The following is a 14,887-nucleotide window of genomic DNA, read 5'->3' as shown; positions in this document are numbered from 1 at the left end:
GTAATAGCTTTCTGTTAATTTTTGTATTCAAGGGGAGGCGGAAAACCTACTTTTATCTTAACATTTGTTTTTCTTAAAATTTCTATTCGGATTCACACCCTTCCCCCTCAACATTGAATACGGAAATGAAGAACTTATTTAGAATTTGATTGTTGATTCCAGTATATTTCAAGCATCACTTCTCGGACGTGGGCTTGTGATATGTCGATACATTGCTATCGTCGATATCTATATTATCATATATCAACATTCGATATCGCGAATATATGAACATGAATATATTATTCTAAATTTTCGATATCGATATTCGGGGGCGGCGAGGTATAAGGGACCCCTAAGACTTGCGATGGATGAAGAAATTAAACTTACTTTTTCCAATATTGTTTTCTAACCATAATATCTTTATTACCACAAATTGCAATGTAAATACATCCACTTGCAAATTTGGAATATTATAAGGTATAATTTCTTAGGCACCAGAACTTTACTGTTCCCTGAAAAAAGAAACAAAAAATCACGTGCAAAAGCAAGTGCTTCGAACTTTGAACTAGAATTACCGTAAGAAAGTTTCTTATTTCTCTCTCTTGGAGATTTCCACCCCTTTTGGCCTTTGGGACCGCTTATTGACAAAACGTGCAGACATGATCGCTATATGTATTCATGCTCTTAGGCAGAGTCAGAGATTTTGAAAAGGAAACGACTTTTTAATAATAATAATAATAATAATAATAATAATAATAATAATTATTATTATTATTATTATTATTATTATTATTATTATTATTATTATCATTATCATTATTATTATTATTATTATAACAATGGTGTTTACAAATAGGGTCCCATTCCTTTATCTTGCATGGGAGGGTCGCAAGTCTGCTACGCCACTGGTGTCCCCTATTCTGTGTTTGTCTATTTTTCGTTTCGTTTAGCTATTTGTTTTTGTGATGTTAGGGTTTTATATGAAACCTTTATATTATATAACTCTTTCTTTTTATGAATTTCTTTTTTGGGCTTGGAGGGGGAAACAGAAATGCTTTCTTTTTATATCTGTTTCTTAAAATTCATCTTGTTTGAACTGCTTAAGTAAGTCATTTTGTAACTTTTGAATTCATCCAACTCCGTCACAATAATAAAATTGTCATTCTTAACAATTTGTTTTATTCTCTTATTTGCAGTTTGCCACACTGATATATTTGTGACAAAATTGAGGTTTAGTCCAACGCCTTTTCGAATTTGCAACCAACCCAACCGCCGAGCTTTTTGGGTTGCCTGTTATTGCAGGAAAAGGAGAATTTTAGGTGGTAATGCACTTTCGGAGTCGTGTATACAAGCATTATCATAATGGAAGTTACACAATATTAACAATAAGAATAAAATAAGCACATATCATGAAACTAATGATTGATTTCTTTTTTCTCTTCATTACAACATTTCCAAATTGAATTCAAATTAAATGAAATATTTCTGTTTAACGTTCCATAACTATGCCCTTCAAGCTAAGGGAGACGGAAGGAGAAGGATGCAACAAAAAGAAAAGTAACTGAAAAACTAGATAAATCTGATAAATCTGTGTTTCTGCGAAGGCTACCGAAGAATCAGTAAGAATGTGAAAATTGCAACATCGCTTTCTTTTTCAGCAGGTCAACTGGAAAGCCACCCTCAACTGGAAGGACTTATTGTATTATCCCTCCTATGTAATAAGGAAACACGTGGTTTTCTTCAATGGTGTTCCGCTACCTTTGAAGCCGCCTGGGGACGGTTTGAGCGATTTTACTTTTACCTTGCCTGTTGGCTTGCAAGAAGCGCATGTGCCTGGGAGAGTGTTAACTTAGAAATAAATAGATCAGCCAATTAGTTAGTTGGCTTCACTAATGTCTCAAGGGCACATGTATTTGTAACCCACTGTTTGAAGGTAACATGTTCAATTGCATTCTGTTGTAGAACATTATCCGGAATGCCGAACTCCTTCGTGGCTAAAAGGTTAGCGTACGCGGCTTTGGCGTGGGAGACCCGGCTTCGATTTCCGGCGGGAGCTCATGTGGTTCTGATTCCACGTTAATCTGTGGGTCTCGTCTCATATAGACTTGCTGCTGAAAGGAACGTAAAACTCAAAATCAAAGCAACATTATCCAGAATGTCCCTCACCTTGTCAGCTCCTGGGCATTCAGTGTACTGCTGGATGAAGCACTGTACTTGAGGTGGGTTGCACATCATAATTCACAGGCAGTGGTGGTACTTTGATAAGCAGACCTTTGTATTTTCAAACAACCTACAAAGCTTACATCCCCAACCTCCTGATGTTCTGACTGTTCTAATCACTCATGTTTTTGCTTCAGTGGACCCATGCATAGCTACTGGTAGCACACATAATTTACCAGCTATAGACATGATTACAGCACATATAATTTACCAGCTATAGACATGATTACAGCATATATATAATTTACCAGTTATAGACATGATTACCACACAAGAGAAAATGCAAAGAATAAAGCAACACTCTCTTCACTTGTAGGTGAGTATCATTTTGAAATGTGCACAACATTTACTTGTTTCAAGGGGATTTACATCACACTTGAAAGATTCTTACATGATATCCACCCATTTAATATGGCATTTTTATTGAAGTCTGCGAGGTTCATTACTTTGTAATTCCTGTTTCCGTACCCATCCAAATACGAAATGTGCACAACAGGTGGTTTCCATGACACTACACAAGATGTGTTGTTTTGACGAAAATCAGGAATGCACTTTTTCAGATATTTGAGGTCAAAGATTACAGTGTGTGACCTTGACCCCAAGAAATACCAGAAATGGTCTGCACCTATTTTTTTGTTGAGAGGGCATTCCTTCAGCTTTACAACAAGCCCACGATGACGTTTCTATCTAACTTAGGAGCGAAGTTACGATTCATTTTCATTTAGCATGTTTGCGAAAAATTGCACATTTTGTCAGGTTCGTAACACTGCTATCTCACAACTACTTGTCACTGGAGCTTATAACTTGACAAATGTTGTTTACTCCATAAGGTCTTGCTTTTCACCAACTTTCATCACAACTTTTATCACAAAGTTCTTTTTCCTGTGATGGTTTGGCGTGGATTGACCCAGAAGGGAACGTGAAAGGGAAAGATTTAATCCTTTAACGCTGCATTCTTACTTTATTTTTAGTCTCATCTTGTTCCTATGTTTAAGTCTATTTTCAGCGCCACTCATTGCTTTTGTTGATCGTTTCAGTTCATCAGTGACAATATTACTTGAAACAGAGTTACTTGCCTGTGAATTCATATTACTTACTTAGAAAACTCACACTAAAGCAAATCTTCACTGTGAAGTAACAATCAATCATACCAAATAACCAAAAACCAAATATTTCCCTTCAATTCACTTTCCCGCAATGGCATTCAAATGACTCAACGTTTGGTAGATACCACAGAGGATCGAGTAGCTCAACAGTTGTACAAGATTATGTGGTTTGAACGCCATCAATCAGCACTGAAACAAATACCCCAAAGACATGGTAATAACACTGAGCGAGTTGCCTAGCAAAGTTCGACTTTGATATTTTGGAATGTAATTTAATTCATTTAAATTAAATTATGGATACAATTTTTTATGCTTGTTAATGTCCAAATGTTAATCTTAAAATATCAATCTCTTTAGTAAGGATATTGAAAAATAACAGTCTTAGAGCAACCAAACAATTGCATCCATGGTTACTTTTCTGTCCCGTGCGTAACGGTGAGTCGAAAAAGAAAACTTAATGTAAAGCTCATTAAATTCTATTTTCCAATTTAAAAATATAATGCACAGTAAGGAGAATGAATATAGAACATAAGCGATGGCATATAAAATGCAGATGCTGCCATAAATCGCAGATAATGTCCAATGAAATTGAGGTTGTCAAATGAGCTTTTTGTCTAAGTCCCGTGCGTAACGCTTAATTTTGGCTTATAGCTCAAATTTGCAATTGTTTAGTATGTTTTATTTTATTTTACTATGCAGTAATAATTTCCCCCTAATTTTGACATACTTTTCATTTTATTTGAAAATAGATTTTTGTTTAAAAAAGTAGTTTTTGTGTACAAATGTCCCGTGCGTAACGTTGAGAATCGTATATATATATATATATATATATATATATATATATGATGCCTGCCATACGGCCCGTAAAAACCAGGAGTCCCGATTTTGGACTCAAGTGTCCTGCGTCCCCATCAATTTAGACGGGACAGGCAAGTGTTTCCAAAAAATGTATTGCGTTGTAAAGTTCTTTAAGTGGGGGAAGAGATCGAAGGTGTCCCGTATTCTCATGAAAAAAATATGTCAGGCTTTATATATATATATATATATATATATATATATATATATATATATATATATATATATATATATATATATATATAGACGCAAATAACATTATGAAGTAGTATATGAAGGAAATTGCGACGTATATTGTAATGTATGAATGAAAAAGGATATTAAAGTAATTTTTATATAGGGGAAAGTGGGGTAGAAATGGATAACTAAGGTTTGATGTCTTGTCAAAGTCAAGATTGGGAACAAAATGTAATGATAATCAGTACAATTACTCTTCACTTATAATTCGTGAATACTACAAAAATGTGATAGGTTCTGTCAATTGTTTTGCATATATGTTTTTCACAAAAAAGCAAATCACCCGGAAGTACCCTAATGGTGGGGTAAGACAGGTGTACATGCTAATCGGGTTTCACCCCACATGTATCGAGTATGAAAAACGTGACATCGCTAAACTAATACAATTTTATGTAGGTCTATTAGTTTATTTTATGTATGTATTAGTATGTTCATTTGTGTTACGTAAGTCCTCATGAAATGTGCAACAAGGAGTAATAATTACCTATTCAGTCACTAGCAATCATTGCAATCCCGTCGACCATTGAAAGAAAAACTACAGTAAAAACGATACAAGACGCTGACGGTTGTAGCAGCGGGGCGAAATGGCCGTTCCTTCTTTACGTGTTAAAGGCTGCCGAAAATTTAAAAAAATGAATTCTAAAGGTCCATAGCTCCAAAACTATGGGATCTACTGTTGTCGAGTCAAGACTTCACTAAGGAACTAGTATGTGCTCTATCCAAAAATACATGTTTTAGATTCCTAAGGTACTCACGCAACAATTTTTATGGAGGTAGTTGGAGAATACTTTATATTATAGGCCCGTAGTTAAACTCCCTCTATAAAAATTGTTGTGGAAGCACCTCAGAATTCTGACACACGCATTTTTGGATAGGGCACATACTAGTTCCTAAGTTAAGTCTTGACCCGACTGAGGTAGGTCCCATAGTTTTAAAGCTATGGACCTTTAAAATTCATTTTTTCATGTTTTTGGCAGCCTATAACACGTAAACGATGGGGTTTTCGCCCTGTTTATTGGAACGTTTTTGTTTGTTTTACTCTCAGGAATCACTCCTCTGCTTTTGTCCAATGAATTTAGTGCCATACTGTATATATATGGGTGCAGCGAAAAAATATTTTTTCTTTGTTTGAAACGCTACACTGCGGAAAACTTACCTCTATGGTAGATAAATAAAATGCAAAAGAAATATATTTTCTTGCTTACGTATGACGGTACGCAACGACCCTAAACTTTGAAAAAATATACGATTTTCATAACTTTTTGAATACATTGAGAAAATTCAAATAACTTCTATAACAAGTACCTATAGTAATATATCAATAGAGAAAATTATAGAAAAATAAATAAATGGAAAAGGAATACATTTCACAATTTATTAGTAGCGTATTACACTTACAAAAACACTTTTTTATATACAAAAAATGACATTTTGAAATGACTGATTGAAACCTACAAACTGCTTAGTGATTTGATTATATTAACCACTGTGTCGTGGCTGTTTACAAGAAAATTACTCGCAGCCAGTTTTACTGCCCGTTATTTGGCAACCCAAAAGAGTTATCATTGAATAAACTTCCAACTTATGAAGATCTTCTTAAGCGTTTTCTTTCATTAACATTACAACTTAGCAGTGAATACAAACAGCAGGTCAGTTAGTCTTTCTCAAGTTTCGAATATTGTGGCAGACAAGTTGAATCTGTGTTTGATAAAGCTTCAATACCAACAGCAACGTCTTACAGAACTGTTCAGTTAATAAATGCATACCAGGTAAGTTATCATAATCTTATGAAGTCGTTTAAGCGGGATAAGGAAAGGTTCAAAAGGAGAGTTGAACATTTCAAAAGAAAATGTTTTTTACTGTTTGATGTCTTTGCATGTAAGTGCAAAATAACATTTGACTGCAATTGCCAAAAGGTCACTCATACTGAGGTCTATGAATTCCCTGTGTCCATTATCTATAACTGTGAAAAACTAAAAAAAAAAAAAAAAAAAAAAAAAAAACTATCATTGAACTAAAATTCTTGTACCCCCCGAAAGAAATATTGGCACAGGTAATATTGGGAGTGTGACGGATCAAAAGAGATTACCCAGAGACATGAAAGGAAGTTGGTTGAACATAAAAGAACTCAGTCCAATGTTAATTTATTTTCACAGCCATCTTGTTCAAAATATACAAATGCAGAAACTCTCCTGTCAAAAGAGGTAGGCAGTGATTCGTCTGAAGAGATAGAATAGCGTTTCCCAACCGGTGTGCCGTAAATGGGCCGCTGGTGTGCCGCAAGGAATCGAAACAAATTTATTAATTTTATAGCAATCAAATTTAGGGAAAACTGTATATTTGTATTTCACATTACTATAAACTCTACTGTGAATCAACAATTTTAAGTTTCATACCGGGTTACTGTTCTGTACATTTCTAATGTTGAAAAAATTGTTATCATTGTTATGACCATTAGTGCTTCTTTATTGTTGCAGACTATTTCGTAACTTGAAAATTTAAAATATCATTCAATCCTTTCGACAAATTACTTATATTTGTGTTTCAAAGCAAGAGAGATTTGTTTGTTCGTTCGTTATTTAGTGATCTTCCTTCTTAGTAAAAGGTTGGACACAGTTTTTTAAAAGAAAGCGTATTTTTAAAAAACCTGAGTCCAATTTTTCATTGCAATTGTTTTATATTTGTAAATTAGAATGAAAAATAAACATAATGATTTACCACGGGGAAAACCAAGTAATAGAGTTTTCTTCTCTGTGAGAAGGAAATCAATAATCACAGAAAAAATACCACTGTTTATATATAGTAAATATATATTTACTATATATATTTACAAATAATATCTATAAGTGTGCCGCGAGAATACAAGTAACACCCATAGTGTGCCGCAAGTTGGAAAAGGTTGGGAAACGCTGACATAGAAGATAGCAACGATGAAGATTTCGAAGAATATAAGCCTGAGAGTAAGTCACCAAGGCTGATCCGTATTAAATTGAAAACTACTGCTCTGACTAGTGATCGTTTTGGAGTATCAGATGGAGCAACGGCAGCTATCGCTTCAAGGGTGTTGCAAGATTTTACTGTCGTAGCTGGTGATAAATACATCCATGTTATTGTCAAAAATAAACTTAGAGGAGAAAAAATGTTAACCGCCCAGAACTCCAAATACAGAATAAGGACAAGCATAACCAACCTCAAGGTCTATATTTTGATGGAAGGAAGGGGGATGACATTCTCGTGATTGAGAAAGTAAACTCAAAGCAGTTTCGAAGAACTATAAAAGAGGAACACTACTCAGTTTTACAAGAACCTAATTCTGTGTTCGTTGGTCATGTTTCACCCTCTTCTGTTTTTGCTCAAAACATTGCCAATAGCATTCTTTCTTATTTGACTGAAGCCAGTGGCGTAGCACACTTTTGCGTGCCTTCCCCCCGCAAAGTACAGAGAAGGGGCCCTAGTTGTAAAGCCGATAGAACTAAGGTTGAAGTTCTACTTCTTTAAACCTTTATTCATCGCAAGATTTCGGGTCCCCCTATACCTCGCCCCCCCGCACTGCGGGGGTTGCGGGGGCAGCTGCTACGCCACTGACTGAAGCTGCATTTTCATAAACTCGACGTAATTGGATGTGATGGAATAGTTGTCAATACAGGGTGGAAAGCGGCTGTCATTTGCCAAATTAAAAAACAAATTAAAAGGACAATACAGTGGGGTCTGTCCCTCTTACACTTTAATGAATTGCTATTCCGGCATTTGTTTTTACATTTTGATGGTGAAACAACTGGGCCAAAATCATTTACTGGTCCGATTGGCACACAGCTCAGTAAATGTGAGAAACTACCAGTGGTAAATTTTGAGTGTTGAGTGTGAGATTCCAAAAATTGACCGAGAAATTTTAAGCGAAGATCAACAGTACCTGCTGGACATAAGCTCCGTCCCATTTAAGATGGTTAACAACAGCGAACAGAGTTCTCCGATTGTATTTAAGAATCGTAAACCTAATAGATGAGCACAAGAACTTAGTTTATTGTATCCTAAAGTCGTATAAGCCAGTATGGTTTCATATATATATATATATATATATATATATATATATATATATATATATATATATATATATATATATATATATATATATATATATATATATATATATAAAAGTAAGTACTTAACAGATGGACCAAAACATGTATTTGAACTTATAGAATTGTCTAGATTCCTGCCAGAAAACTTCCTAAAAGTCATTGACCGAGTAAGTGAGAAAAACGCATTTTTTGCTCATCCGGAAAACTTGCTTTTAAGTATGATATTAGATGCAAGGGATCACTTAACCCTTAAGGGATCCGATGGTACAATTTGTACCAAACGGGTGTTTCATGGTACATTGCGTCATAACTCTTCTATGTGAGCTTTTTCGTCCGTTTTTTCTTTTTTTGTTTTGTTTTGTTTTGTTTTTCAAGTCCTGGGGCATTGTAGAAGACCTTACGTGTGGTTTCACACCAGTAGCGTCTTCTCTGGGTGCGCAAGTCGTGTATTAACGGCCAACGAAAAATGAAGAAAAGAGAATTTTAATTTAATTAAACGGGTCGTCAGAACTTGGGATTTTTTGTTTTCAACGAGACAGAATCATCCATTGAAGTGCAAAAGAACAGAGAAGTGCTGTGTGGTCTCCGTCATGTTTTGAGGAGGCAACTCTGCGAGTAAGTCGTTGGCAACGCTATGGCTGAAGTTTCACTGTTTTAGAAGACTCCTATTGTGCATCCGTTTAGTGTCCCTCACCTCGTGCTTGTGTGATCCAAGGCGTTGGTTAGGAAATCAACGTCTTGAGTGTTCTGCTTCTCTCAAGAGTTGGCAACTCTGTAGATTTATTTGTGGATGTACAGATATTTTATAGCAATACGGAAAACATTTGGGGGGGGGGGCAGAGGGGCTATGATCTACGCACTTTTTTATTGCTAAACATATAATTTAATTCAAAAGTTAATGGTGTAATCGAGTTCTTCCTAAAATACATGTAAGGAGTACGGTGAAAAGAAACATCATTTTTTTCTCGATCCAAGTTGTGTTCTAAGTGTCAGTTGATACAAAAAAAAAAAAAAAAAAGCCTGGAGGTTAAGCTAAAGAACGGTTTTCCATTCTGCCTTTTTATTTCCCTAATTTTCATTTACTTTGTCGTTAATGGGTCACCCTCAAGACTTACGGTTTCGGGCCTCTATTACTGTTTCTAAAGCAGTAATCCAGAGGTTTCTACGCAAAGAAAGACTACTTCAGCTGAGATTCACGTAATTGTAAGTAAATAATTGCTTGTTTTTGATTTTCAGTTTCATATTTTAAGAGTATATTTACTTATACTATAATTATTATAATTAAATGTATTCCTTACGTAATAACATCCTCCTTGATTGCTCTTTATAATTTACAGATTAAATTGTTAGAAATAAATTTCTATTTATATGTTGGCGTAAATAGGACATTATGCAGTGACGATCATAGTTCCTTACTTTCGAAAATTGGGAGAACTTCCAAGTACAGACTATATTCAGGAAATCGATGGGTGGGCAAAGTATAGTCACTATTAAATACTCGTATGCTGAATGCAAATGCCACTAAAATACTTATGCGTAAATTGAGGTAAATTTATCGCAATATTTTTGATCAGTAAAACAATGTGGGTGGGCCCATCTTTGCTTCTGGGAAGAGGGGATTCCCCCTCTAGTATCGCCTATGGTTGTGAGGGTTAATATATTTTTCCTTTCTTGCCAACGCCCTAACATCCACGTCAGGAGATGCTACTGTTTCACACCTTCCTGCGTCCAGACATAGGAGGAGATGACGTCATAATTTTAAAATATATATTTTCTCTTATTAAGCCTATGTTCATTAATTTTTGGCGAGCTTATTTTTGCACGTAGAAGATTGAAAATTTGCACAAACATTCAGCCACCGAGTAGTATTTACCAGATTTTTTTCAGATTTCTGCGTTAAAACAGGGAAGATCCAGAGGGGCAAAGAGTTGAAAAAAGGGATATTTTTACCTGAAAATCCCTTTCTTCGAGATTTTCCCGCCTTAGATACATGATGGAGACACGTGCGTCATACCGTCTGAAAGGCAGTTCTATTCTGAAGAGAATGATGGGCGAAAGATGACTCTAGGGTCATTAGGGATGTCTCAGGGAATTTTTATAAAAATATACTTCTGTATAAAGGAATAATGGACATTTTCGGTACTTTTTTTGGCGGGCTTATTTTAGCACGTAGAAGATTGAAATTGTGCACAAACATTCAGTCCACCGAGTAGTATTTACCAGATTTTTTTCAGACTTCTGCGTTAAAACAGGGGGGATCCAGAGGGGCAAAGAGTTGAAAAAAAGGATATTTTTACCAGAAAATCCCTTTCTTCGTGATTTTCCCGCCTTAGATACATGATGGAGACATGTGAGTCATACCGTCTGAAAGGCAGTTCTATTCTGAAGAGAATGATGGGCGAAACATGACCCTAGGGTAATTAGGGATGTCTCAGGAAATTTTTTACCTGAGATCATGGTCTTTTGCGGTAATTTGGGGCATTGTGGGGATTCTTGATAAAATTTCTCCCGCCCTTAGTATTCAAGATAGAAACTTGAAATTTGGCACACACATTCAGTCTACCAAGTACTATTTATCAGATGTTTTTGAGATCTCTACGTTCACATAGGGCCGCTCCAGAGGGGCCAAAGTGTGAAAAAAATTCTCCCTCCGAAATTTTCCCTTTCGCATTTAATTTTCCCTCTTCTGGTATATGATATGGGCATGCAAGTGGTACCATTTGAAAGCCAGCTTCATTCTGAAGAGAATGAGGTATGAACCATGATCCTAGGATAAATAGAGACGATGCAGTAGCTGCTTGACTGAAAGTCTAAAAAATACCCCAAAAACCCCGGATCCCGTAAGGGATAACAGACTTAGGGTTCTGAAGAATTATAAAGGCTAGAAACTTAACTGTTAAGAGGAAGTCAATAAGGAGTTTCCAACTACCTAAGATCAATTTCCTAGCTAGAGACTACACCGAAATTATTCACTGGAACACTGTTACACTTTCACCTCAGCCTTTGCTGCGGAAATTTACCGATCACGAGATTTGGTCTAAGGTCCAATCAGGTGAAACAGCGGCTGAGTGGAACTTTGATGAATTCCCGTATCACACCAAAGCATTAGACCGATGCGTGAAGCTAGTAACTGAGGCGTCACAAAAAGTCGTCGGTTTCAATTCCAGGGATGGTTTTATAAGATATTTAATGCTAAGTTTTCAAGCAAATCATTCTTCAAACTAACAAGAGAAACTAAAGACAAGTAAAAGACTGTATTTCATTACAAACTTAAGTTTTACACAATCAGGAAAAATGTCTATTTCAATGGAAATTTGTCTTTTTTAAGTGTTTTTATAAGTGTAATACGCTGCTAATAAATTGTAAAATGTATTCCTTATATATTTATTTATCTTTTCTATAATTTTCTCTATTGAAATATGACTATAGGAACTTGTTATAGAAGTTATCTGAATTTTCTCCATGTATTGGAAAAGTTACGAAAATCATATATTATTTTCAAGGTTTAGGGTCGTTACGCTACCGCCAGACGTAAACAAAGAGACATATTTCTTTTGCATTTTATTTATCTACCATAGGGGCAAGTTTTCCGCAGTATAGCGTTTCAAACAAAGAAATAAATATTTTTTCGGCCCACCCTAATATATGAGGGTCACTACGAAAGTTTTGAGATGTGAAATAACTTACATACTTAAAATCAATTTAACACTTACATTTTCTCAAAGCATTCACCATTACACTGTATACACTTTTGCATCCCCGAAAACCACTTTTGGAAGCAGTGTTGCCAGTCTTTTTCTTCAAGTGTTGAAAGTTCATTCTCGTAAGCCACTACAGCTTCTTCAGGGCTGCAAAATCTCTTCCCATGCATGCGATCTTTGATCCTGGGGAACAGAAAAAATCACACGGGGCCAGGTCAAAGCTATACGGCGGATGAGTCATAAGTTTGACCTCCGTAGATTCTAAAAACTGAATTGTGATGTTGGCCCTGTGTGCGGACGCGTTGTCATGATGAAGCAGGATCCCACGCAATCCAGTTCTTGGACGCCGTTCCCGAAGCTTCTGGAACACTTTTGTTAGGCAAACAGTGGTGTCCCACTGAACAGTAACAGTCCTTTGTTCTTCAAGTGGAACAGTTGCAACATGGCCAGATTTGGAGAAGAAAGTTACGACCATCTTCTTCCCCCACTTCGCGGTCGCTTCACTTTCGTGGGTGGATTTTCGACTGGAAATATCCAAACTGTAGACTGGCGTATATTTTCAGGGTCAAATTGATAGATCCAAGTCTCATCACCAGTAACAATGTCAGAGACGTGTCGAGAATTGCCTCCATCAAATCTTGCAAGCATTTCTTCACACCATTCCACTCGCATGCGTTTCTGCTGTTCAGTCAAAGTGTGAGGCACCCAACGAGATGAAACCTTCCTGAGCCGAAGATGATCATGAAGAATTTTTGTTACTGCTGGCGGTCCAACGTTCACTGTTGATTCAATATCCTTGAAAGTTGTTCGAGGATTTTCTCGAATCATTTGTTTCACATCCGCAATGTTTTCATCTGACACAGCTGTTGCCGGACGTCCAGCTCTCTCTTCATCTTTAAGCTATGTCCGGCCTCTTCTGAATTCACCAAACCACCGAAAAATTGTAGAAGGGAGGGGCAGGAACCACCAACCTTTCAATTACTAGCCGCGTGCTCTTCCGACTTGGCCACGGAGGCGATGAAGAAACCGTCGCTTGTAGAGTGATAAATTCTTGAGGTCTTTTGAATTTGGCTAATCAGAGTGCTCCTTTAACCCGCGTATACTCGACGATAACCGTTCGGGATAAAATCTGCTCGCCATGTAGACCTAATTTTATAACAAAATGACGACTGTCTATTTACTTTATTTTATAGTCCTTCCATATTCAATTTCAATTATCGGTGCCAGTTGCCATCTAATAAAATTGATGCGTTTGTTGCTTCTAGCACACAACCGCTTAGAAAAAGAAGCAATAAATGCATCAAATGTAGGAGATGAGTTTAGAACACCTAAATGGCACATACCTAGCACATCTTGTGCTGTTAGGGTTTCTTCAGAAACATTTTGTAAAACACTTGAAAACACATCGCGTGGTTTGTATTTTGAAATTTTGCGTATACTTGGATTTGTTTAAGTATTTCTTTCTACTGTGTTTGCCTGTAGCTTCAGTTCTTAAGCCTTTATAATTAGATGCCCAACATATTTGGCAATCACGCAGGCTGTGTGTCATTTCAACTAGCGGCATTTGACACACAACTCCAAACGGAGAGTGAGTTGTTCTAACCACTTGTTTGTGTTATATTTTAACACAATCGTGTTAACACATAGGCATGTCGTTGAAATAATACAACGATTTTTTACAGTTAGGGACTTCCAGTAGAACTACAACGATTAAATTTGGCAAAGCTTTTAGTCTCCTGGGACTATATAGAAAATTTCCAAAAGTAAATATTTTCCATTTTTAGCAGCTTTAAAGAGACAAAAAACTGTGTAATTTAAATAGACTTTTTGGATGTATAAAATCTCATATTTTAGGTACCGTAATTGAAATCGGAATAAAAACTAGGAAGTTTGGTATGTTAGTAGGTTTATGAGGCGCGAGGCCGTAGGATGAGAAATTTTGTATCTGGCGACAAATTCCCACCTACTTAAAGCTAGACTAATTATATAAACATTCAATTGTGCCAATTGCCAAGTTCATAAAGAAATTGAAAATCACAACAACTGGGTAAGTAAGAAAATGCTAATCCAAATGTCAGTTGAAAGTAACGGCAGTCTTTTAAGTAAATATTGGCAACAACGCATTCTAATTTTCCAACTTGGTCAGAAGTTAGCAGGGTTGAAAAAAATACAGTTAAAAAAAAACGCGTGTTTAAAACATGAAAAAGGTATTCTATTTCAAAAAATAATACTTCGCAGTCAAGAATCCAAAACAAATGTAACTAAAACCATGCGAAAAGGCGTGGGATAGTTTCATATGACAGCCGCTAGTAGGGGCGTCAGTGGAACAGGAGGGCAACCGCTCTCATCCGCAACCTGAATTTCAGATTTTGGGGACAGTAAGACAGTTTTAGAAATCTTTTGATAAGCAAAGTCCAACAGAATAAACTTGAGGTAATTACACCGAATAAATACGAAGAACATACAGATGACTAAAACTGGGAAGTTGCTTAGGTCCAATTTCCAGAATTTTAAGCAGGCCCGAAACTCGAAAGTAGAGCCACCTTTGAAATCCTTGGGTATATATATATATATATATATATATATATATATATATATATATATATATATATATATATATATATATATATACAAGAAAGCAATATAGGCCTATAGCTCCTTACGGCCAATGATCAAAATCCGTATTTATTCGGTGCAAGGACTTCAA

The sequence above is a fragment of the Thermobia domestica genome, unplaced genomic scaffold (genome assembly GCF_964235325.1).
Source record: "Thermobia domestica unplaced genomic scaffold, izTheDome1.hap1.1 HAP1_SCAFFOLD_641, whole genome shotgun sequence".
NCBI classification, from domain to species: Eukaryota; Metazoa; Arthropoda; class Insecta; order Zygentoma; family Lepismatidae; genus Thermobia; species Thermobia domestica.
The sequence above is the reverse complement of the archived record's forward strand: the minus strand, read 5'-3'. Positions refer to the sequence as shown.